The sequence below is a fragment of the Panthera onca genome, chromosome B1 (genome assembly GCF_046562875.1).
Source record: "Panthera onca isolate mPanOnc1 chromosome B1, mPanOnc1 haplotype 2, whole genome shotgun sequence".
NCBI lineage: Eukaryota > Metazoa > Chordata > Mammalia > Carnivora > Felidae > Panthera > Panthera onca.
The window spans coordinates 116,443,637-116,469,357 of NC_138342.1; the positions used below are offsets into that span (position 1 = coordinate 116,443,637).

General features: G+C 35.3%; 1 long non-coding RNA gene across 1 annotated transcript in view; it reads right to left on the reverse strand.

Annotated features, from left to right (window-relative positions):
* The window catches only part of LOC144616137 (uncharacterized), a 110,835-nt gene that overhangs the window by 48,733 nt on the left and 36,381 nt on the right, over positions 1 to 25,721 (reverse strand). The window contains exon 2 of the long non-coding RNA XR_013555141.2: positions 23,596 to 23,690. This is a non-coding gene — a long non-coding RNA (uncharacterized LOC144616137). The remainder of the gene's footprint in view (positions 1 to 23,595; positions 23,691 to 25,721) is intronic.

Genomic DNA, 25,721 nt, shown 5'->3' on the forward strand with positions numbered 1-25,721 from the left:
TCTTGAGTGTATGAACTGAAGTGAATCTGAGCCAAACCTGTTAGAGCTGTCCATGTGAAAGTCTAGATAAAGGTGCAGAAATGTACATATTGAGATGTTCATTAATTTACTTCATGACTATTCCATCTATTAAATAGAGGTTACTTTGACAGTCTAGCTCAAATGCTATGTCTGTAAAGAATAATAAAATATATCCAACTGCATGGCTACAATGGAGTTTATGAATTTAGTTTTAACATTATTATCATTTAATGAAAACAAAGCATCAGACTAGCATTGGTCCTAAAGACTCTTGCAAGCTTTAAGGGTGATAAAGGAAAGTTCTAATGAAATACTGGAAGAAAAGAACAGTCAGGAGGAGAGAACAATTATTTCATACAAAGTCAAACCAAACTCCTCCTCATTCCTGAACATTCCTTTCCCACATTTATCTACCATTTTACAAGTGATCTTTCTGCCTGGAAGACTTGTGCCATCTCTCCTCCCAGACAGAACCCAATCCTCTCATTTTCCCTTATAACATTACAAGACTTCTGGAGGTTTTTCTCCCATAGCATTTCCCCCATAACTTAGTCATGATACTTATCACACTGCATGTTAATTTTGTATTTATTTTCTTGCCCCATTACACTTAAGCATTTTGAATACAGTGACATTTTGTTTTTTATATACATTCAACAGGTTTTCATATAGAGTTCATTCTCAAAAGTGTTTAATGAATGAGTAAATGAATGAAAGAATGATTGAAAGGAGAAAAATATGATCAACACCATCTTTATAATACTGAACAGAATGAAAACTCTGTCTTCAGTGCCAGTGTCAGAATGGATAAAAAGAATTCCCCTGGTTCTGAATTCAAACATGGATGGCAACTTCTCAAGAAATTCCTCCCAGACCTTATTTTAATATTAAACTATATCTCTGTAAAAAAAATTATTTCCCATTTTATTGTATTACTTGAATTGTAAATTATAGCACTTACCTACATGGCAAACAAACAAACAAACAAACAAAATGCTGGACTTGTCTGAGCAATATAATTCTAATGGTTGTGAAGCATATAAAATATAACTGATAAGCCAAATTAAGTAGACAGTGATAAAAAAAGGAAAGAATTTAGTAGATGAATCTGTATATGAATATTGAAAAGTGAAGAGCTTCTAAATGAAAGAGGTAAGAGTTTGGAAGAAACATGATAGAATGGACGAATACATGGAAAGTAAAATTTGCTTAAGAAATTCTTAAGGTGTAGTTGTGTTACAGCAAGGTGACAATAGGGAACACAAGTATTAGCTATTCTCAATTAGCCAGACATAAATTATGAGGGCTTTGATGAAAATATTACCTGTTTAAGTAGAAAAAAAAGAATAAATTAACATCTTTATTTGATAAAGAATAAGCAGCGGTCAATGAGGGCATGAACACATGGGAAATACATGAGAGGATAAGTCACAGTAACTCCAGGGTTGCTTTCTTCCAGTGCACTTATTTTTTAGTGTTTGTTTATTTATTTATTTATTTATTTGAGAGAGAGAGCGTGAACAGAGGAGAGGCAGAGAGAGAGAGAGAGAATCCCAAGCAGCCCTCTCGCTGTCAGCAAGGAGACCAACACAGGCTCCGTCCCATGAACTGTGAGACCATGACATGAGTTGGAATAAAGAGTTGGACACTTAACCAACTGAGCCACCCAGACGCCTCCCATTCCACATTTGAATAGAGATTGTTATTAAGATAGTATGATCCTGAATCAAGAATTTTCAAATGACATATTTCTGGCTTGCTAATTTTGAGGGAGAACTGATACAAAATCGGAGATATCCCGATACAACTGAAAGCCCCAGGATACAGACAGGATGAGGATATTTGAAGTATTTGAATATGGGAAGACTATAAAGGAGAGAATAGAATGTAAAACACATTGCCTCAAGAATTAAATATGGGGTCACGGAGTAAGACAACAAACAGAAAACCCTATAACCGGCAGAGAAAAAAGATCAATAAATCACGAAAGCATGAACATACTTTTCCAAAGAAATATCCAGGTAGATGAGCCAGACAACTTTCAAATGTGCAGAGGAACTAATCCTGATGAGAAGAGACTGAGTGTAGTGGGTATGTCTAGGCCGCCAGAGGTAATCAGTGCTATAATGGTAAAGACAAAATTAAACACTAAGGAAAAAGAAGGAAGAGAGGAAATTGGAATTTGCTATGTGCTCAAAAGGGGCTTAGCTATTATACGTATTTGGTTCTCACAATTTTGTGAAGTGAGCATAGGTTAAGTAAAAGACTGATGGCCACACAATTACAACTGGGTCGTCTTATATTGCTGCACATGTAGAAATGGATGGCAGAAGTCAGGTTCTCTGTGGCTTATCAAAATCTAATCATGAAATTAACAGAAATTAACATATAAGCTATTGAGAACTATCACAAGCCTAAACAAAGTTTTTGTTCTGGACTTTTTAATTTCGGAGAAAACCAAAACTTATGAATATATGAAGACAAATAGACATTTGGTAACAGAATTCTGGGACAAGAAGAAGTAACGTTTTATTGTTCTCACAAAAATAGTTCCTGAAAACCTATAGTTATAAAATAGGGAAAACTTTGAAAAGACAGCAAAATGCAAAGGCATTGCAATTTAGACAGACAAAAAGTTTTTATAGCAAGACATTCAAAATGCTACCTCATATCTAAGCATGGGCAAACTATATTGCTGAAGTATGTGAGAAAGCTACCTCCATCAAGGATTTTATCCTTATACAAAAAAAAAAAAAACAAAAAACAAACAAACAAACAAACAAACATAAAAATGAACAAGCAATTCTTGGCTTTTGGTGATAAAGTAGATGAGTCTGAAAATTGTTCAAAACAGTACCAGCTAAGGTTAATGGGCTTGCTGGAAGGTTGGAAGTTAGGAAGTTGGCCAATTTTATAGAGGTATATTGTTAATGATATACCAGCTTTTTCTCCAAGGTTATTTATGAGGTTTTGTGTGTGTGTGTGTATGTGTGTGTGTGTGTGTGTTTTGCCAACAGAATGTGTGCAACAGATGCCAACTTCCTTTATCTCACTGAGAACTTATCCAGAATAATTTTTTTTCAAAGCTCACATCCTGATTGATAATCAAAACAAACCAAATTCAGTTATATCGAAGTAGACAATGAGTGGTAAAGCAATTGTTTGCATTTTGGAGCTTTGATAAACACTTTGAAAGTTAAGTTAGCGCACAGGCTTTGAAAACAGTTTAAACCATAATTTCACCACTTACTATCTTGAAAGTTCAGTTCAGTAGATTTAAAATAAACATAATAATACCTACAGTGTAGAGTGGCTCTTAGACTTGAAAGGACTTGTAAATCTACTTGAATAGCACGGGTTACATAGTAGAAGTAGAAAAAAGGATGGTGAAAAAGCTCGAAAAGCAAATTGAAATGATATATATTAAAGTATATTTTTAAAAGGTAAATTTTCACTGTCATCTGAATATAATATGATCACCATTTCACATATGTAGTTTAACTCATTAATAAGAAATAAATAAGAAATTAATAAGAATAAGAAAGCATGAAAAATGTTGTATCTGGTCAATGGATTATCCTAAAACCAGAGACATTTATAAGGAAATAGGCTGCTGAAATTATTATGTTTAATAGATAAAAGAATTTGATTATTCCACAGTTTATGGAAATCATTCATACCTAGTCAAAATGCATCTGTATATATATACATGGACAAGAATTATATGCATCAGTATTATGTATCTGCTACTTACAAAATTGTAACACAGCTCAAAAATAACAGAAGACAGAGATAAGTGGGATGTTTGCACTAACCAAGGCACCCAATAATAATTTTTGCCCACTTCCTTTTTCCATTTGTATTTATTTTTCTGACACTTTCACCCCTCTTATGATCATCATAATATCAAAGAAAGCCATTATTGCTCAAGACAAAATACACTGGTCTCATTAGGTTTGGTCTGGTCATTTACCTAAGTTCAGTAAGTGTTTTAACTAACCCTGTAGAATTTCTTTAGCGTTCTTTTGCAAATTAAATTCTGTAGAGTATTGAACAACCTACAAGGACAAAATTCATTTTTGTCCAAAAGAATCTAAGATCATAAAGAATCTCAGATCATGCTTTTAAGTGTCTCTGTTTATTTGCTATATGGAGGATAGGAAAACAAACGCATGAAACTCTCTCCACAGATTTCAACCACAGTTCCTGTAAATTTGAGTGACTTCTCTTCCAGAGATCCTCAAAATTTCCTAGGGGTCCTGGCCTGCCAGGTATTTATCTCCCTTACCATCTAAAAGGCCCAATCCTGTAAAGCAGGTGTAAGGGAAGTTTTCCTAAAAGAATTGTGTAGGCACTGAGCCTGTCAATAAAACCAACATTGTTGTTCAAAACTATCTTGTCAGGCCTGAGTTAATGAACATCAGTTTTCAAATATGACACTGCAGGTATGGCTGTGATTATATAATTTGTCAATTATGTACTGGTGAAATGGAGAACAGATTCTTACAAATCTATCCTTTTTTGTCATGAAAAGTAAGGAGACTTGGTAAGATTTTATGAATTCTAAGGGATCAATGAGAATCAGATATCATTTTAAAATGTCTTATTTCAATGTATAAAAGCAGAGTTATTGAATTGTTGTGAGTTGTGCATAGCTTAAGAATAAAGAAAAAGGACTTCCGTTTATACCTGGAAAATCAAACATCATCAACAATGTTGGAAATAAATAAACACAAGGTAATTTTTCTCATCAGTTCATTCAGTCCTAGGTAATTAATTTTTGTTTTGCTGGATCCTGGGTTACCCATCCATTTGCAGATGACTGATGTCTGGACAAAAATGAGTACTGGAAATCCTAACTCAGTTCACTGATAAGGTCTAAAAGTCATTTAAGTGATGTCTGCACAGAGCCTATACTCACAAGTTTACTCTGTGTGTGTCTTAGCATCAATAGCCTGAAATGCCTGATACAGTTATTTTTCCGCAAAACTCTGAAATGGTCTTTCTTTCTTAAAAACACATTCCTTGGACTATAGCTTGCATTAGAACTTTCAGGAAAACCTAATAGTAAGATAAAAACTATCTGTAGGTAAGGATTTATTCCTGTCTGTGGTTAGTTTATTTCTATAACCAACAGTACAGAAGAGAGAAAAATTCTCTATTGCATTATAGTATGTAACTATACCATAAGAGTTTTGATTAGTGCTTTCCCTGAAGATAAATTAGTATTATGGAAAGAAGCATGTTAACAAATCCCCAGTCTTCCCATAAAGTGTAACAGTTTAAAAAATATTTGTATTAATAACATCTTACCTATACAAACTTAGGGAAGGCTAAGCATATCTTCTGATCTGACAATTTTCTGTGTGACCCCTATAACAGTAACACATAAACATCCTAATGATTTCTAGCATCTCCCTTTATATATAGAGAGAAAGAACATATGCATGATTTTTCAGAAACTGTCTGGAAAATGTTTTAAAAAAATTAAGCAGATTTTTTACAAGTGTAGTGTAGATTTTGGCAAGGCAAAACCAAGAGTGGTCAGATATTAAGGCATTCAGTTAGGATAGGGTGTTGGGTGCATGAGAAGCAACAGCTGGTTCTATATTTAATTTAAAGACAAAACATTTTAAGGACAAATAGAAGATAAAATAATTGTAAAAAACTATAGCTCTTCCATAAATGCAGAAACTTTGGTCTTTTTTCCCCCTCCTTTTTATTCTAAAGTAGATTCCTCCTTTTAAGTAATCTTCTTTAGAAGATCATAAATTCAGCATAAGGCACAGAAAATTAATCTGATACAACACAGAATCTCCATCTAGGCAGACTGCATCAAATTGAAAAATAACCTCTCCTACTGTAGCTAAAGGCACTGATTAGAAACTATGAAAGCAAGCCCATCCAAACTGAGTGGACTTTGCTAAAATCTTAATATATTTTATAGTTTTTTTTTTCTTTCCAAACACAGGTATTATAAGCCAAGGCAAATAAAATCCACTTTCCAAATGTTATCCTTCATTTTCTAGAACCAATGGAGACTTTACTTTAGGACAGCGGTTTTCTCAGGGAATCTGCAAGGTCAAAATAATTTCATAACAATACTGATATTTCATTCATGTTTATGCTGTGTTCATTATTGCTATCTTCAAACGAACTGACGTGTTGAAAATGCCAGTTTCTAGTTCCAATACAGTAAATGCAGAGAGTCAACACACATAAGCAAAAGCTCTTTGGGGCCCACAAAAGTATATAAGGTCTGATCAGAAACTAAGAAGCCTGAGAACTGCCATGGTAGGAAAAATCTACACCTTTTCTTTGATCAACAAAAGCACACACACAACTGTATTCCTTTGCCACCATTGCTCCTACTATATATAGGTTTATAACTTTCAACCAAAGTAACTACTATTTCACAGTAAAAGCAAGGTATGGGATTAATGAGAACTGTCTGTTTTACACAAGAATTCTTCAGATTAGCAATTACATATAGACACATAATAAAACTTTTTAAGGTCAAACACATCTTATTTACACAGTTATGGCTCAAGGCTATATGCAGCTCCTGTATAAAGTATTGAAGTAAAAGGCATATAAAATAAAAATGATGCTTGGTAACCATGCTTAGATAATCTATCTTTCTTAAAAATTATTTAGGTATGCAATGAGTATCCATTAATTAATGTAAGGTAGCATAAGACTGAGGTTTTAAATTATATAAAGATCTCAGAAAATTTCCTTTGAGCTGACGTACTACAAAACACAATTACCATGGAAATAAAAAGTTAGACAAAATAATTACTCAATTTAGTTGAACAAATTTAAAGGTTTTTTTTTTAATCTTAAACTATTTGAGAGAAACTATTACCTTATTTGATCAGTACATTTGTAAGAGTTTAGGAAAACAAACCCAAGTAAAATGAAATATCTAATTTTATTGTACTTTAATAAATCAGAGATAAGACATGGCTATATTTGTTTAAAACAAAAATTATTCAACTAGTCTTGTCAAAGGTCATCCTAATTATCTAGTGTCTTAGAACATTTCTGAGTTATTTTCTTTAAGAAGAAATGTTTTTTTAAGTTTAGGACATATAAACTATTAACATTTTAATATTCTTACTTTCTGGAAATTTTAAGAATATTTAACTCACATAAATGCTTATACATTATCTCTATAAGCAAATCACAGCAGAGTTCTTATAACTTAAGATGTTTTATTATTTAATTCATTCCTCTAGAGGAATCCTCTAGAGAGAGTAAAACATTTCACACTCACACAATGAAAAGTAAAAACCTTTCAGAATTACGGACAAAAAGACACATAGAATGCTTATGGCTTCAGATGTATAATTTCAGCCACCAGTCAAAAGTAAATATCAAAACACAGATATTAAAGAACCATTTTTCTTCCTGTGGGTACATACTTCTTAATTTACTTGAATTCAGATTTTTCAAAAGAAAAACAATAAAAAAAAGAATAACAAACTTCATTCTATGTTATCTCTCACCTAACGGAATAGATCTCTATAATCCATCTACAAAGATCACCAAAGTCAGATCATAAAACCAAATTCCCACTTATCATTGTTACATTGGAAGGTAAAATACACAAGTGAAACAAAAACCAAAATAAATCATAAAATCAGGAGAAGAGAAAAAAATGAGGGAAATACAAAATCAATACAATTAAAGTTCTATTGCCACTTGGATTTCGCTCTGGGGCCAAGAAAAAAATCAGCAGACCAGCAGCATGAAATATATTCCCCTGGCGCCTACTCTGTCAGACTACCCAACTGAGTTCTCCAGGGGGACTCCACAATTTTAAAGAATATTTTTTCTTAAAGGATGAAATCATGACAGTCATACATTAATGAGGGAACCAGTAAGATACTGCAAAACAGCTTGAGGGAGAATTGAGAGGCACATATTAAGTAATCAGGATTGTTGTAATAAACTCGGTCAATAGATAGATTGAAAACTGACTTCTTTGGGAGGGAGGAAAAGAAGATCAATAGTACCTCCACTAGAGAAAATTATTTTGCATGCCTATGAGAAAAATCATATCCATTGCTGTCAATTATTTACAATTTAGAATGTTAACATAGCTCAAAGATACTGAAGGATGAACTAGACAGGACACCCAGTAATCTTTTTTGCAAATTTCAAAGTCATTCACAATTATTCCTGACTATATTATTGAGAATAATTTGCAAAATTGCTCATATTAAGTGAACTTCTGTCTAATTTCAGATAAAGAACAAATGAATTTAATCAGTGAAGTTCCCAACACAACCAATTATAGCTCAATAAAAAATTAATGAAATTTGTAAAATTGCACATATTCAGTTTAATGAAAAAGTGGATGTGGTAGGTAGGATGTAGTCAAGGAGAAACTTTCTTTCTACTAACCTCCTTTTTCAGAGCACTCTTTATACTGATTCTCTTCCTTAAGTCTAAAGAAAATTTCAGGAAGATCTCATAGATTTCTGGTTCTTTTCAGATAAAATAAATCCCTTCTAGTTTAACATCAAATCTTTAACTTCTCTTCAAGTCTACAACGGTCTCTCCTCAGCTGATGAGCAATCAAAGAAAAGGAAAAGCATAGTTGCTTTGTCCTGCCCCACACTGTGGATCTTTAGGGAACCCCCAAGTTCAAAGCCAACAGAAGCAGGGAGAGAAGTGTCAGAAGGTCTCACTTGCCTGGGAAGGTTGTAATCCAATGTTAGTACCATTTGGGTTAATCGTATGCCAAAAGCTACCTCTTTCTCTTGTGAAACTTTCTTCACAGTTGCATAGCTTCCTAGAATTCCTAAAGTGGTTGATGTGTTCTATTTCATATGTGGTCATTTATATCCCTATCATTCAAGTGTCATCTTCTTTTGGCCATACTAGACTTCCAGCCTTTCCTCTGGGAGATACCCTACCCCTGGTTGGAAGTCCTCCTGGAAAGGGTGTCTGGGGCGCCTGGGTGGCTCAGTCAGTTAAATGTCCAGCTCTTGATTTTGGCTCAGACCATGATCTAATGGTTCCTGGGATCATGGAAAGTATCCTTTAGAGATGACTCACTGTTGCTTCTTTTGTTCAGTATTCTTCTCTAGTGCATGAAAAACAAAGGGCTGCTTGACAGCTAACAGAAGTGCAGATCTCTCTCCAAGTAGTACTTTTTGACCTTGTTAATCCCAGGAAACCACTCTGGCCTCTTGTATTTAGACTTTTCAGACTTCAATACAGACTTGGTTCACTTGGAGTCTATTCCTATTTTGTTTGAGATAAGGAGGAGGCACTGCCTCATCATAGGTTTGAGGAAACCCACAGTATATCAGCAACTCTACTTCTCTAAAGAAAACTTCCAATACAATGTCTTCAACTTTATACTACATGTTTTCCCTTACTTTTATATAGACCACAGGTAATTTTTGGGCTACTGCTGGCAGATATTCTTTCACAATATCTTAGAGTTTGCATAAACAGAAACTCCATTGAGGATTTCTTCCTATTCCATTTGCCTTCATGGGTTTCTGCTAACACTTAGGAAAAAAAAATGTTTAAATCACATTTAGCATTTGCTACATATATTTCCTCTTCACATATTATGATTTACAATGAATTATATTTTTGTAAAGTGCTAGAGTGTAAACTCTCTATATTTATTTTAGTTTACAAAATTTTAGGTTGTTTAAATTATTTAAGTACATTTATTTGGAATAAATACATTGTGAACATTCATTCATATGTCACCTTTTCAACGTGGTCTACGTTCAAGATCTTATTTAAATTTAAACCATATCTATTTCCAGATCATACTTAGTTCATTCCTTTCTTAATCTTCCCTACAGCACTTGTTACAACATAACATACAAACCTAACTTTGCTGTATGTTGTACTATTATTTTTGTTTATTTTATAGCTACACAGACAAAAATAAGATGGCTATTTTCCAATACCCCAGTGAAGACAATGATATACTGAAAATGGAGAACAGTCATCAGATTTAATAATACTTCAAATGTAGAAGTGACAGGACTTATTGATGTACTGGATGTGAGAGGCAAAGAAAAGAAATACATCAACTATGTGCTCTACTTTTTGAGTCAGAACAATCAGATATTTCTGTTGTTTGTATTTTTTGGTTGTTAATAATTTACTGAGCAGTTAAAAGGCTTAAAACACGTGTAAACTTTGGTGAATGATCAAGAGTTGCTGAGAAACCAGAACAATTAATGAAAAGCTTTGAAGGATGAGGCAAGAAGACTAAGAGACTAGGCCAAAGGCTAGAAGGAAACCAACCACACTGATGTCATTGGATGTGATGTTCTAAAAGAGGAAGTAGCCAATTCAGTGAAATGCTGCTTAAAGTAGGACAAGAAAACACTGAGAAAATGTTCATTGTATTTATAGATTATATATTATATATATTATATATATTTATAGATTTATAGATTAGTAAGGACTACTCAGCTGGACTTGAAGGAAGGGATGAGGGTCAAATCCATCATGGAGAAGCAAATGTGAGGTGGGGAATCAAAAGAAAAAAAAAAAAAAGCATAGCAATTCAAGAAATTGGGATGGCGCCAGTGCAGAGAGGTAGAATATAACTAGAGGAGGAGAGTGCAGGTTAGAAGAAGGGATCCGAGGAGTATTTTGTTGTTGTCTTTAATGGAAGAAATGTGGCCATGCATATGTGTGTGTGTGTGTGTGTGTGTGTGTGTATACATATATATATATATATATGTATACATACATATATATATGTATGTATGTATATGTATGTATATATGTATGTATACATACATATATATATATATGTATACACACACACACACACACACACACAGAAATTACAGAACATAAAAGAGAGAGAATACTTTTAAGTGTAGGTTTTCTGAGCAAATATATAATCTATGTACTTCTTAGGTAGAGCTATTGCCTGTAAACAAGTCAAGATATATCTTTAGTATAAGTAATATATGTATAATGATAATGATAGTTCTAATAGAAATCACATTGAGTGCTAACTCTGTAGGAAAACATTTTACCTCTTTTATCTTAATTACTCGTATCCTTAAAATCTATATAAAATAATTATTATTACTATTATTATATAATTTATAGTTGGAGAAATTGACTCTTAGAGAATTTTTTTAAGTTTATTTATTTATTTTGTGAGAGAGAGAGAGAGAGACAGAGCATGGGGGAGGGGAAGAAAGAGGGGGAGACTTCCCCTTGGGAGAATCCCAAGCAGACTCCACACTGTCAGCACAGAGTCCCATGTGGGATTCAAACTCATGAAGTGTGAGATCATGACCTGAGCTGAAACCAAGAGCCAGATGCTTAACTTACTGAGCCACCCAAAGGCCCCAACTCTTAGAAGTTTAAAACATTTGTCTAAGATCGCCCAGCTAGTAAGTGCTTGGATCTGTGATTCAAATGTAACTTCTTGACTGCAAAGCACAACTCTTTAAATCTTTGAAGTATAGTGGCAAGGAAAGGAAGGAAAGATAAAGGGATGTTTTCATCATCATAACCAAGTCTAGTGGATAATGATATATGACATGTGGAAAGAATAATTAGGAATTATGAAGTTTTATTTTCTCTCATAATTATATTAGAAAGCTAAAAAATTAGTTGGTAGATCATAATTACTCTAATTCAGATCATTTCTGGAACTTGATGAAAATGTGCTCCTTCGTTATGTAACAACTCTTCCCCAATGACTCTCTTGCTTCAATAAAGTTATTAGTTCCATAAATAGAAACATTTATATTGGTAAATATATCATGCATGCATATATATGATAATGAATCTGACTTCTTTTTTGATCATGTATAGGAATATAATAAAAGAATTACAATCACCAAGCAGATTTCTACAAACATTTTACTGGTTTAATAAAAACAGCCCATGAAATGTGTACCTTCCAACATTTCACCTGTTATTTTTTTTTTTTTTTTTTTTTTTTTTTTATTTTTATTTTTTTTTAATATATGAAATTTACTGTCAAATTGGTTTCCATACAACACCCAGTGCTCATCCCAAAAGGTGCCCTCCTCAATACCCATCACCCACCCTGCCCTCCCTCCCACCCTGCCCTCCCTCCCACCCCCCATCAACCCTCAGTTTGTTCTCAGTTTTTAACAGTCTCTTATGCTTTGGCTCTCTCCCACTCTAACCTCTTTTTTTTTTTTTTTCCTTCCCCTCCCCCATGGGTTTCTGTTACGTTTCTCAGGATCCACATAAGAGTGAAACCATATGGTATCTGTCTTTCTCTGTATGGCTTATTTCACTTAGCATCACACTCTCCAGTTCCATCCATGTTGCTACAAAAGGCCATATTTCATTTTTTCTCATTGCCACGTAGTATTCCATTGTGTATATAAACCACTATTTCTTTATCCATTCATCAGTTGATGGACATTTAGGCTCTTTCCATAATTTGGCTATTGTTGAGAGTGCTGCTATAAACATTGGGGTACAGGTGCCCCTATGCATCAGTACTCCTGTATCCCTTGGATAAATTCCTAGCAGTGCTATTGCTGGGTCATAGGGTAGGTCTATTTTTAATTTTCTGAGGAACCTCCACACTGCTTTCCAGAGCGGCTGCACCAATTTGCATTCCCACCAACAGTGCAAGAGGGTTCCTGTTTCTCCACATCCTCTCCAGCATCTATAGTCTCCTGATTTCTTCATTTTGGCCACTCTGACTGGCGTGAGGTGGTATCTGAGTGTGGTTTTGATTTGTATTTCCCTGATAAGGAGCGACGTTGAACATCTTTTCATGTGCCTGTTGGCCATCCGGATGTCTTCTTTAGAGAAGTGTCTATTCATGTTTTCTGCCCATTTCTTCACTGGGTTATTTGTTTTTCGGGTGTGGAGTTTGATGAGCTCTTTATAGATTTTGGATACTAGCCCTTTGTCCGATGTGTCATTTGCAAATATCTTTTCCCATTCCGTTGGTTGCCTTTTAGTTTTGTTGGTTGTTTCCTTTGCTGTGCAGAAGCTTTTTATCTTCATAAGGTCCCAGTAATTCACTTTTGCTTTTAATTCCCTTGCCTTTGGGGATGTGCCGAGTAAGAGATTGCTACGGCTGAGGTCAGAGAGGTCTTTTCCTGCTTTCTCCTCTAAGGTTTTGATGGTTTCCTGTCTCACATTCAGGTCCTTTATCCATTTTGAGTTTATTTTTGTGAATGGTGTGAGAAAGTGGTCTAGTTTCAACCTTCTGCATGTTGCTGTCCAGTTCTCCCAGCACCATTTGTTAAAGAGACTGTCTTTTTTCCATTGGATGTTCTTTCCTGCTTTGTCAAAGATGAGTTGGCCATACGTTTGTGGGTCTAGTTCTGGGGTTTCTATTCTATTCCATTGGTCTATGTGTCTGTTTTTATGCCAATACCATGCTGTCTTGATGATGACAGCTTTGTAGTAGAGGCTAAAGTCTGGGATTGTGATGCCTCCTGCTTTGGTCTTCTTCTTCAAAATTACTTTGGCTATTCGGGGCCTTTTGTGGTTCCATATGAATTTTAGGATTGCTTGTTCTAGTTTCGAGAAGAATGCTGGTGCAATTTTGATTGGGATTGCATTGAATGTGTAGATAGCTTTGGGTAGTATTGACATTTTGACAATATTTATTCTTCCAATCCATGAGCAGGGAATGTCTTTCCATTTCTTTATATCTTCTTCAATTACCTGCATAAGCTTTCTATAGTTTTCAGCATACAGATCTTTTACATCTTTGGTTAGATTTATTCCTAGGTATTTTATGCTTCTTGGTGCTATTGTGAATGGGATCAGTTTCTTCATTTGTCTTTCTGTTGCTTCATTGTTAGTGTATAAGAATGCAACTGATTTCTGCACATTGATTTTGTATCCTGCAACTTTGCTGAATTCATGTATCAGTTCTAGCAGACTTTTGGTGGAGTCTATCGGATTTTCCATGTATAATATCATGTCATCTGCAAAAAGCGAAAGCTTGACTTCATCTTTGCCAATTTTGATGCCTTTGATTTCCTTTTGTTGTCTGATTGCTGATGCTAGAACTTCCAGCACTATGTTAAACAGCAGCGGTGACAGTGGGCATCCCTGTCGTGTTCCTGATCTCAGGGAAAAAGCTCTCAGTTTTTCCCCGTTGAGGATGATGTTAGCTGTGGGCTTTTCATAAATGGCCTTTATGATCTTTAAGTATGTTCCTTCTATCCCGACTTTCTCAAGGGTTTTTATTAAGAAAGGGTGCTGGATTTTGTCAAAGGCCTTTTCTGCATCGATTGACAGGATCATATGGTTCTTCTCTTTTTTTTTGTTAATGTGATGTATCACGTTGATCGATTTGCGAATGTTGAACCAGCCCTGCATCCCAGGAATGAATCCCACTTGATCATGGTGAATAATTCTTTTTATATGCTGTTGAATTCGATTAGCTAGTATCTTATTAAGAATTTTTGCATCCATATTCATCAGGGATATTGGCCTGTAGTTCTCTTTTTTTACTGGGTCTCTGTCTGGTTTAGGAATCAAAGTAATACTGGCTTCATAGAATGAGTCTGGAAGTTTTCCTTCCCTTTCTATTTCTTGGAATAGCTTGAGAAGGATAGGTATTATCTCTGCTTTAAATGTCTGGTAGAACTCCCCTGGGAAGCCATCTGGTCCTGGACTCTTATTTGTTGGGAGATTTTTGATAACCGATTCAATTTCTTCGCTGGTTATGGGTCTGTTCAAGCTTTCTATTTCCTCCTGATTGAGTTTTGGAAGAGTGTGGGTGTTTAGGAATTTGTCCATTTCTTCCAGGTTGTCCAATTTGCTGGCATATAATTTTTCATAGTATTCCCTGATAATTGTTTGTATCTCTGAGGGATTGGTTGTAATCATTCCATTTTCATTCATGATTTTATCTATTTGGGTCATCTCCCTTTTCTTTTTGAGAAGCCTGGCTAGAGGTTTGTCAATTTTGTTTATTTTTTCAAAAAACCAACTCTTGGTTTCGTTGATCTGCTCTACAGTTTTTTTAGATTCTATATTGTTTATTTCTGCTCTGATCTTTATTATTTCTCTTCTTCTGCTGGGTTTAGGCTGCCTTTGCTGTTCTGCTTCTATTTCCTTTAGGTGTGCTGTTAGATTTTGTATTTGGGATTTTTCTTGTTTCTTGAGATAGGCCTGGATTGCAATGTATTTTCCTCTCAGGACTGCCTTCGCTGCATCCCACAGCGTTTGGATTGTTGTATTTTCATTTTCGTTTGTTTCCATATATGTTTTAATTTCTTCTCTAATTGCCTGGTTGACCCACTCATTCGTTAGTAGGGTGTTCTTTAACCTCCATGCTTTTGGAGGTTTTCCAGACTTTTTCCTGTGGTTGATTTCAAGCTTCATAGCATTGTGGTCTGAAAGTATGCATGGTATAATTTCAATTCTTGTAAACTTATGAAGGGCTGTTTTGTGACCCAGTATATGATCTATCTTGGAGAATGTTCCATGTGCACTCGAGAAGAAAGTATATTCTGTTGCTTTGGGATGCAGAGTTCTAAATATATCTGTCAAGTCCATCTGATCCAATGTATCATTCAGGGCCCTTGTTTCTTTATTGACTGTGTGTCTAGATGATCTATCCATTTCTGTAAGTGGGGTGTTAAAGTCCCCTGCAATGACCACATTCTTATCAATAAGGTTGCTTATGTTTATGAGTAATTGTTTTATATATCTGGGGGCTCGGGTATTTGGCGCATAGACATTTATAATAGTTAGCTCTTCCTGGTGGATAGACCCTGTGATTATTATATAATGCCCTTCTTCATCTCTTGTTACAGCCTTTAATTTAAAGTCTAGTTTGTCTGATATAAGTATGGCTACTCCAGCTTTCTTTTGGCTTCCAGGAGCATGATAAATAGTTCTCCATCCCCTCACTCTCAATCTAAAGGTGTCCTCAGATCTGAAATGTGTCTCTTGTAGACAGCAAATAGATGGGTCTTGTTTTTTTATCCATTCTGATACCCTATGTCTTTTAGTTGGCGCATTTAATCCATTTACATTCAGTGTTATTATAGAAAGATATGGGTTTAGAGTCATTGTGATGTCTGTATGTTTTATGCTTGTAGTGATGTCTCTGGTACTTTGTCTCACAGGATCCCCCTTAGGATCTCTTGTAGGGCTGGTTTCGTGGTGACAAATTCCTTCAGTTTTTGTTTGTTTGGGAAGACCTTTATCTCTCCTTCTATTCTAAATGACAGACTTGCTGGATAAAGGATTCTCGGCTGCATATTTTTTCTGTTTAGCACACTGTAGATATCATGCCAAGCCTTTCTGGCCTGCCAAGTTTCAAAGGAGAGATCAGTCACGAGTCTTATAGGTCTCCCTTTATATGTGAGGGCACGTTTATCCCTTGCTGCTTTCAGAATTTTCTCTTTATCCTTGTATTTTGCCAGTTTCACTATGATATGTCGTGCAGAAGATCGATTCAAGTTACGTCTGAAGGGAGTTCTCTGTGCCTCTTGGATTTCAATGCCTTTTTCCTTCCCCAGTTCAGGGAAGTTCTCAGCTATAATTTGTTCAAGTACCCCTTCAGCACCCTTCCCTCTCTCTTCCTCCTCTGGGATACCAATTATGCGTATATTATTTTTTTTTAGTGTATCACTTAGTTCTCTAATTTTCCCCTCATACTCCTGGATTTTTTTATCTCTCTTTCTTTCAGCTTCCTCTTTCTCCATAACTTTATCTTCTAGTTCACCTATTCTCTCCTCTGCCTCTTCAAGCCGAGCCATCGTGGATTCCATTTTGTTTTGCAATTCGTTTAAAGCGTTTTTCAGCTCCTCGTGACTGTTCCTTAGTCCCTCGATCTTTGTGGCAAGAGATTCTCTGCTGTCCTGTATACTGTTTTCAAGCCCAGCGATTAATTTTATGACTATTATTCTAAATTCACTTTCTGTTATATTATTTAAATCCTTTTTGATCAGTTCATTAGCTGTTGTTATTTCCTGGAGATTCTTCTGAGGGGAATTCTTCCGTTTGGTCATTTTGGAGAGTCCCTGGCGTGGTGAGGACCTGCAGGGCACTTCCCCTGTGCTGTGGTGTATAACTGGAGTTAGTGGGCGGGGCCGCAGTCCGACCCGATGTCTGCCCCCAGCCCACTGCTGGGGCCACAGTCAGACAGGTGTGTGCCTTCTCTTCCCCTCTCCTAGGGGCGGGATTCACTGTGGGGTGGCGTGTCCCGTCTGGGCTACTTGCACACTGCCAGGCTTGTGTTGCTGGGGATCTGGCGTATTAGCTGGGGTGGGTAGGCAAGGTGCACGGGGGGCTGGAGGGGCAGGCTTAGCTCGCTTCTCCTTAGGTGATCCACTTCAGGAGGAGCCCTGTGGCAGCGGGAGGGAGTCAGATCCGCTGCCAGAGGTTTGGCTCCGCAGAAGCACAGAGTTGGGTGTTTGCGCGGAGCGAGCAAGTTCCCTGGCAGGAACTGGTTCCCTTTGGGATTTTGGCTGGGGGATGGGCGGGGGAGATGGCGCTGGCGAGCACTTTTGTTCCCCGCCAAGCTGAGCTCTGCCGTCCGGGGGCTCAGCAGCTCTCCCTCCCTTTGTCCTCCAGCCTTCCCGCTTTCCGAGCAGAGCTGTTCACTTATGACCTCCCAGACGCTAAGTCGCGCTTGCTGTCGGAACACAGTCTGTCCGGCCCCTCCGCTTTTGCCAGCCAGACTCGGGGGCTCCGCTTGGCCGGCTCCCTCCCGCCAGTCCGTGGAGCGCGCACCGCCTCGCCGCCCTTCCTACCCTCTTCCGTGGGCCTCTCGTCTGCGCTTGACTCCGGAGACTCCCTTCTGCTAATCCTCTGGCGGTTTTCTGGGTTCTTTAGGCAGGTGTAGGTGGAATCTAAAATCTCACCTGTTAAATTACATAGAATGGAAGCAGTATCTAAGGGCCATTCTGCAAGCAACAAAAATTACCATATATACATATTAATATGCATGGGATTGATAAAGTGAGCCAGATTTGCATTCCATACATAAAACTGTCAACTCACATTTCCATGATAAATCATGGAAAGAATAAAGGGGTACTCAGGCATAGGAGCTCTGCATATATTTTCTGGGCTGGCAAAAGCATTATCTCTGTGTGTCTGATTCATTTGTTGTGCTAATTTTCAGGATACCTGAAACTTTACCAGAAAGTTAATGTGATAGGTATACCTTAAAACTGTCATAGTGAAAAATAAATACTGCATGTTTCACAAATCTAAAGAATATGGGCCATGAAGTTTTAATTTTTTTATTTAAAAAGATGTTTACTTATTTATTTTGAGAGAGAGAGAGAGACAGAGAGAGAGAGAGAGAGCAGGGGAGGTGCAGAGAAAGGGAGAGAGAGAGAATCCCAAGCAGGCTGCATGCTGTCAGCACAGAGCCTAATGTGGGGCTCGAACCCATGAACCGTGAGATCATGACCTGAGCCGAAACCAGGAGTCTAATACTCAACCAACTGAGCTACCTGGGTGCCCCAAGTTTTAAAATTCTTATTTCCTAATATAGTATAGATTTGGCAAAATCATTATCAAAGAATCAGAAATTAAAGAGAAATATTTACTCTAGGCCTCAAAGTACTAAATGCACTACCTTAAGATAGAACATAAGCTTTTCTTATTATCTAATAGTACTATTATATGAGGTAAGAAGAAAACATAGTAATGCTTTCATGTTTTATATAGCTAGTTCCCATATAATAAATGACTATCTGTAAACAACATGTTGCCAAAACACAGGTGACTACTCAACACATACATAGGACATCTAACACAAATCCCATCAACTTTCCTAACCTAAACTCCTTATATTTTCCTCCAAATCTGTCTACTGCAAACTTCCCTTGAATGTGTTCGCTGTTTACTACTTTCAAAGATACTCTGGGTTCTGAAATCATATCATTCTTCTTCTGCAATATCCCCCTAACTCGTCTATGATGTATATGTACATGGTGTAAATGTATAATGACATACATCTATCCTTATAATATCATACAAAGTATTTTGCCTGCTCTAAAAATCCTCTGTACTCCACCTATTCAACCCTCCCTTCCCCTAATCCCTGTAACCACTGATGTTTTTATTGTCTTCATAGTTTCATCTTTTCCAGAATGTCATACAGTTGGAATCATACAGTATATAAGCCTCTCTCGTTGGCTTCTTTCGCTTAGTAAAATGCACTTAAATTTCCTCCATGTCTTTTCACAGCTTAACAGCTTATTTCTTTTCAGTGCTAGATAGTATTCCATCGTTTGGATGTACAACAATTTATCCATTCATCTACTGGAGGACATTTTTTTTGTTTCCTAGTTTTAACAATTATGAATAAAGCTTTCATAAACATCTGTTTGCAGGCTTTTGTATGGACATAAATATAATAGCTGGATCATATGGCAAGAGTATGTTTAGGTTTTTTGGTTTTATTTTTTAAGTTTATTTACTTTCAGAAGGAGACAGCGGGAGTGGGGTGGGAGAGAGATGGAAGGAGACAGAGAATCCCAAGCAGGCTCTGCACTCTCCATGCAAAGCCCAATGAGGGGCTCAAACCCATGAAACTGTGAGATCATGACCTGAGCCAAAACCAAGAATCACTTAACCAACTGAGACACCCAGGACCCTCGAGTATGTTTAGTTGTGTAAGAAACAACCAAACTATCTTCCAAGGTAGCTATACTACCTTGCATTCCTATTATCAGTGAATGAAAATTCTTGTTGCTCTACATTCTCACTACCATTTGGTGTTGTTAGTATTCTGGATTTTGGTCATTCTAGTAGGCGTGTAATGGTGTACCATTGTTGTTCTAATATGTATTCCTTGATGACATATAATTTTTCATATGTTTATTTATCATCTGTGCATCTTATTTGGTGATATGTCTGGTAAAATCTTTGGCCCATTTTTAAATAGAGTCGTTTGTTTCCTTATTGTTAAATTTTAAGAGTTCTTTGGATTTAAGAGTATTTTGGATAGCAGTTCTTTATTAATCGTGTTTCTTACAAATATTATCTCCCAGTATGTGGCTTGTCTTTCCATTATCTTGACATTGTCTTTTGCAGAGTCAAAGCTTTTAATTTTAATGAAATCCAATTTATCAATTATTTCTTTCATGGGTCATGCTTTTGGTGTTATATCTAAAAAATCATCACCATATAAAAGATTATCCAGGTTTCCATCTATGTTATCTTTTGGAATTTTATAGTTTTACATTTTACATTTAGGCTTATGACCCATTTTGAGTTAATATTTTGTATTATAAGGTCTGTGTCTACATTCATGTTTTGCATGTGGATGTTCAGTTGTTTAAGTACCATTTGTTGGAAAGAATTGTCTTTGCTCCATTGTATTGCCTCTTTCCTTTGTCCAAGATCAAGTGACTATATTTATGAGCATGTATTTCTGGGCTCTCTATTCTGTTTCATCGATCTATTTGTCTATTCTTTTGACAATACCATACTATCTCGATAACTATAGCCGAATAGTAAGTCTTCAAGTCAGGAAGAGTCAGTCTTCCAACTTCTGTTCTTCTCCTTCAATACTGTGTTGGCTATTCTGGGTCTTGCATCTCCATACTAACTTTGGAATCAGGAGCCTCCAGCAACTTGTCAATTACAGTTCAGGTTTACGTTCCCCAGCACTGGTTCTTGTAGCGGTTCTGTTTGAGCAACTCTGCTCTGGTAAGCCATGCCTCCCTATATTCATCTCTCTTTCTCTCCAGTTGGAGAACAGTGATTTGTCTTGTGATCTCTACTGTCTTATGGATCAAAGAAGAGTTGTTGATTTTTCAGTCTGTTCATATTTTTACTTGTTAGGACAGAGTGGTGACTTCTAAGCTCCTTACATGTAGAACCAGAAACTGCCTTGATCTTTACTCCACTGTCTTATTACCAGCTTCTCTTGCTGATCCTGGTCAATAGTACTACTGTCAGATATCCTGCAGTTTAACATTTTGATAACTGACTTGAAAATTTGTCTTTTCTATATAATAATTTTATTTTTCTTGAATGTTTTTTAATGTAACTTCACCTCTTACATACTTTTTACTTAAAAAAAGAAGTAAAGGTAGTGGAGAAAGGAGGGACAGACTTCCAGCTCCTTGCCAGATGCTTTCCCTTCCTAAGAAACCTTAGTAAAAATCATAGTTGACAAAACACCTCAAGGGGATGAGAACAGGAAAAAGTTATTTTCCCAAGGATCTTGGTATTGGAGAAGCTGGGCATCGTTCCAGCCTCCCCCACTTATCTCTTTTGGCTCCAGTGTAACAAAATATCTTCCCCCAAACACAACTAGCCTGAAGTAGAAAGTTAATTAACCCTTTGATCATCATGTCTTTAGACCAATGTAGAATACATTGAAATCACGGATCACTCCACTAATAGTGAAACTGCTTTGACATGTTAGGCAAACATTCATTCTCTGAATCTTCCTTACTGGCCATGTGTCATGAATTTACTCATCATTCAAATAGAAATTTGAGGGTAAAACTGGTATATACATTTTAGCAAAAAAAATTTTATGTCACTTAAGCACTTCTGACTCTACACTCAAATGAATATGGTCCATATATGAAAAGATTTCTGAGATCCTGTACTCTGAAGATTATTTTATTAAAAAGTAAAAAAAAAAGTATGCCTGTATCATTATAATTTATATTATAGTAATTAGTTTCATAGGTCATCAAACTAAGTGTTCATGCTTCATTCAAAAAAAAGTATAACCATAGATTAGATACTCATGCATATTAAAACACAGTTAATACAAATTTCAAGTTTTTTACAAAGCAGTATAATTAAAACAATATGTCACTGGCATAAAAATAGACACAGAGATCAATAGAATAAAAACCCAGAAATGAACCCACAATTATGCGGTTAATTAATTAGCCTTTGAAAAGTGAGGAATGAATATACAATAGGAAAAAGTCTCTGTAACAAATGTTGTTGGGAAAACTACACAGCAACAAGAGAAAGAATGAAACTGGACCATTTTCTTTCACCATACTTAAAAAACTCAAAAAGGGTTAACAACCTAAATGTAAAACCTAAAACCATAAAAATCCTTGAAGAGAGCACAGGCAGTTATTTCTTTGACACTGGCCATAGCAACTTTTTTTCTAGATTTGTCTCCTGAGAAAAAGGAAATAAAAGCAAAAACAAACTATTGGGAAAACATCAAAATAAAAATTTTCTACAGAGTGAAGGAAAACAATCACTAAAACTAAAAAGTAACCTACCAAATGAGAAATGATATTTGCAAATGGCATATCTGATAAAGGTCTAGTATACAAAATATATAAAGAACAGATACAAATCAACACCCAAAAAGCAAATAATCCAATTAAAAAATGGACAGAAGACATTAACAGACATTTCTCCAAAGAAGACATCTAGATGGCCAAGAGGCACATGAAAAGGGCTCAACATCACTCATCATCAGGGAAATTCAAATCAAAACTACAATGAGATCATAGCTGTCAGAATGGTTAAATCAAAAACATAAGAAACAATAAATGGTGGCAAGGATGTGGAGAAAAAGGAACCCTTGTGCACTGTTGGTGGGAATGAAAACTGGTGCAGCCACTCTGGAAAATAGTATGGAGGTTCCTCAAAAATTAAGAATAGAACTACTCTATGATCCAATAATTGCACCAGTAGATATTTACTCCCAAAATTCAAAGACATTTATTCAAAGGAATATATGCTCCCCTATGTTTATTGCACATTATTTCCAACAGCCATACTATAGAAGAAGCGCAAGTGTCCATCAATAGATGAATAAATAAATAAGAGATGATATAAATACAATGGAATATTATTCAGCCATAAAAAAGAATGAAATCTTACCATTTGCAACAATATGAATGGAGTCAGAGATTAAAATTCTCAGTGAAAGAAGTTAGTCAGAGAAAGACAAATATCATATGATTTCACTTATGTGTGGAATTTAAGAAATAAAACAAATGTGCAAAGGACAAAAACATATATATACATATACATATACATATACATATACATATACATATGTATATGTATGTATGTATATATATATATATGTATACATATATATATGTATGTATATATATATATGTATATATATGTATACATATACATATACATATACATATACATATACATATGTATATGTATATGTATATGTATATGTATATGTATATACATACATACATATATATATGTATATGTATATGTATATATGTATATATATATACAGAGAGAGAGAAGCAATAAACTGATTGTTCCAGAGGGATGGTGGGGAGAGATGGGTGAAATAGGTGATGAGGATTAAAGGGAACACTTATTATGACACAAAAAATGAAACAAAACAAAAGAATTTTTAAGAACACAGTTAATACTAATTCCCATACTTTAAATTTTCTTCCTTTTCCTCTCTGCGTGGTGCTTTGAGTTGAAAACAAACAACCTCTCACTCTAGCATATTTTTACTTATGCCAAACTTCTATTTTAGAGAGGATGGGGTTGAGGAGGTCCTCTGACCTACCAACACTTTTAACATTAACACCCCAAATATTTATGCACAAAAATATGAGAATCCACAATTTCAGTTGTTGTTTTGCTTACCTACTAGATTTCTGGTCTAGTGCTTCTCAGTTTCAATCTGTTGGAAACTTTCAGGCATCTCTACTTCTTCGGTTAAAGTCAATAGAGTCTAGAATCTAAAAGGAGAAATGAGAACTTTATGATTTTGGTGATAATTTATTTTTAATCCAGCATGTAATTCTGTCACAAATCACGGGAAATAATGGTCATATTCTTTTGAAACAATCTTTCATCACTGGTAAATATTTATAAACTCTTTGTTTAGAATAATCTGGGTGCAATCTTAGCCATCTAGTATCATTTTCTTTCCCAAGTTTTGTTGCTGCTGTTGTTCCTAATTATTTCAAATCAAACTAATATTCAGATTCTAAGCCTTTGTGCTAATCTATATTCTGACACCAACCTTTGAGGTCGATGGCAAGATTGATGGAAAGATGTCAACTGACAAAGACAAATGATACACATCTTCTTAAATGGAAAAGTAACTGAAAAATTACCAAGACAACTATAAAAATAAGGAACCATGAAGCATTTTTCTAAGTCCTCAGTTTCCTGTGAGAACAGAGGTCTGCAGAAGATTCTTCCAGCCATAAGAAACTTGCCTTGCCATTATAAAAATAAATCTATCTTGGTTACTCTTCCGGAGAACTTGGCTACCTACTGGTATAAGTAACGAATACAAATAATTTCATTTCATTTTATGAACTTTTTTGGACACTGAATGAATTTGAATTATCAGTCTGCAAGGTAATCCAAGGCTTTATATATGCTTGAGTTAAGTTACTTGCTTGGGCATCCACAAGTGAGGTAAAACCTGGATTCAAAACGAGGTCACTCTCCTTACTCTACTATACTGCCTGTACATTGTCACAGACTCCTACAGAACTGATTTCAGTTCATTAAGCTTTGAAGTTTTAGCTCAACTTATACTGATAGAGGAATAAAAGCAGATGCAGACTTACTATTCCTTTAATAAAAGTCCATGACCCAAATTACTTTAAAATATAGGTATTTAAAATCCTTGTCTCTCCTTACCACATCATTTTCTCATGGACAAAGAAAATTATGCAACTAGTCACATTTTCTTATTTTGTTTTGGCTATCAGGAGATTCAAAGTCAAATTGGGGAACACATTTTGTAATGCATAGGAAATTTGCCCTTATTTCATTTACATTTTCCTTGAAGCTGCAACATAACATTCTTTATTTAGTGCTGTTTCACAGGGGGAAAAAAACAATATTATGTGGATAATAATAGTACAATAACTTATAATAATTGATTTTATTCTAACTCTTTTACATACAACCTCTTATTTAATCCTCACATTTTCCTTCGGAGGTGTAAACCATTATTTTCCCAGTCAGTGGAAATAAAGAGATTTGAGGGCAACTTTATTTAAGGCTGTGACATAGAAGCTGTATCTAACTGGACATAATGTAGCCATATAAAGATCAGCCAGGCATATGGATTGTGGATAAGTAGAATTTTTTTGTATTGTTTAAATTCATATTTATTTATTAATTTGTATTTAAATATGAAACACTTTGGCCTGAATTATCCAGTTAAACTATTTACATTGATCATATAAACTAGTAAGTATTGCCATATCCCTCAAGTTATTTCTATATATTAAGATTAAGTTATACTCTATTAATGTTTATTGAAAAATATGCAATTATATAAGGCAAATGATTTAAAATTGCTGGAACACATTACAAATTGTCTGAAGAATATTCTATATTTAATTTGAAATACTTTCATTATGACCCATGCCCTTTTACTATGATTTTAGTTTACTTTCCTATAAAAAAACACATATGTGTCATTTATTATTAATACTTTATATTGAGTATGATTTATTACATTCTATTTTATTGGGTACATGTCAAGCACATCAGATTTTAATGCATTGGCTATCCTGAGCCATGGCACATAATTTAATTTTTATTCCACTAGTCATAAGTTTGGCAATATATTTGTGTCATGAAACTGTTTTCAATAAATATACTGAAATTAATTTGTATTGACATCAGTATTTAAGAGCAGTTGTGAAATATCTTATAACTATAGATCCATAACTAACAAAATTCAAAACCACTCTGTTTTGACAAATTTTTCCTTATTGGAAGTTTCTATAAACCAAATA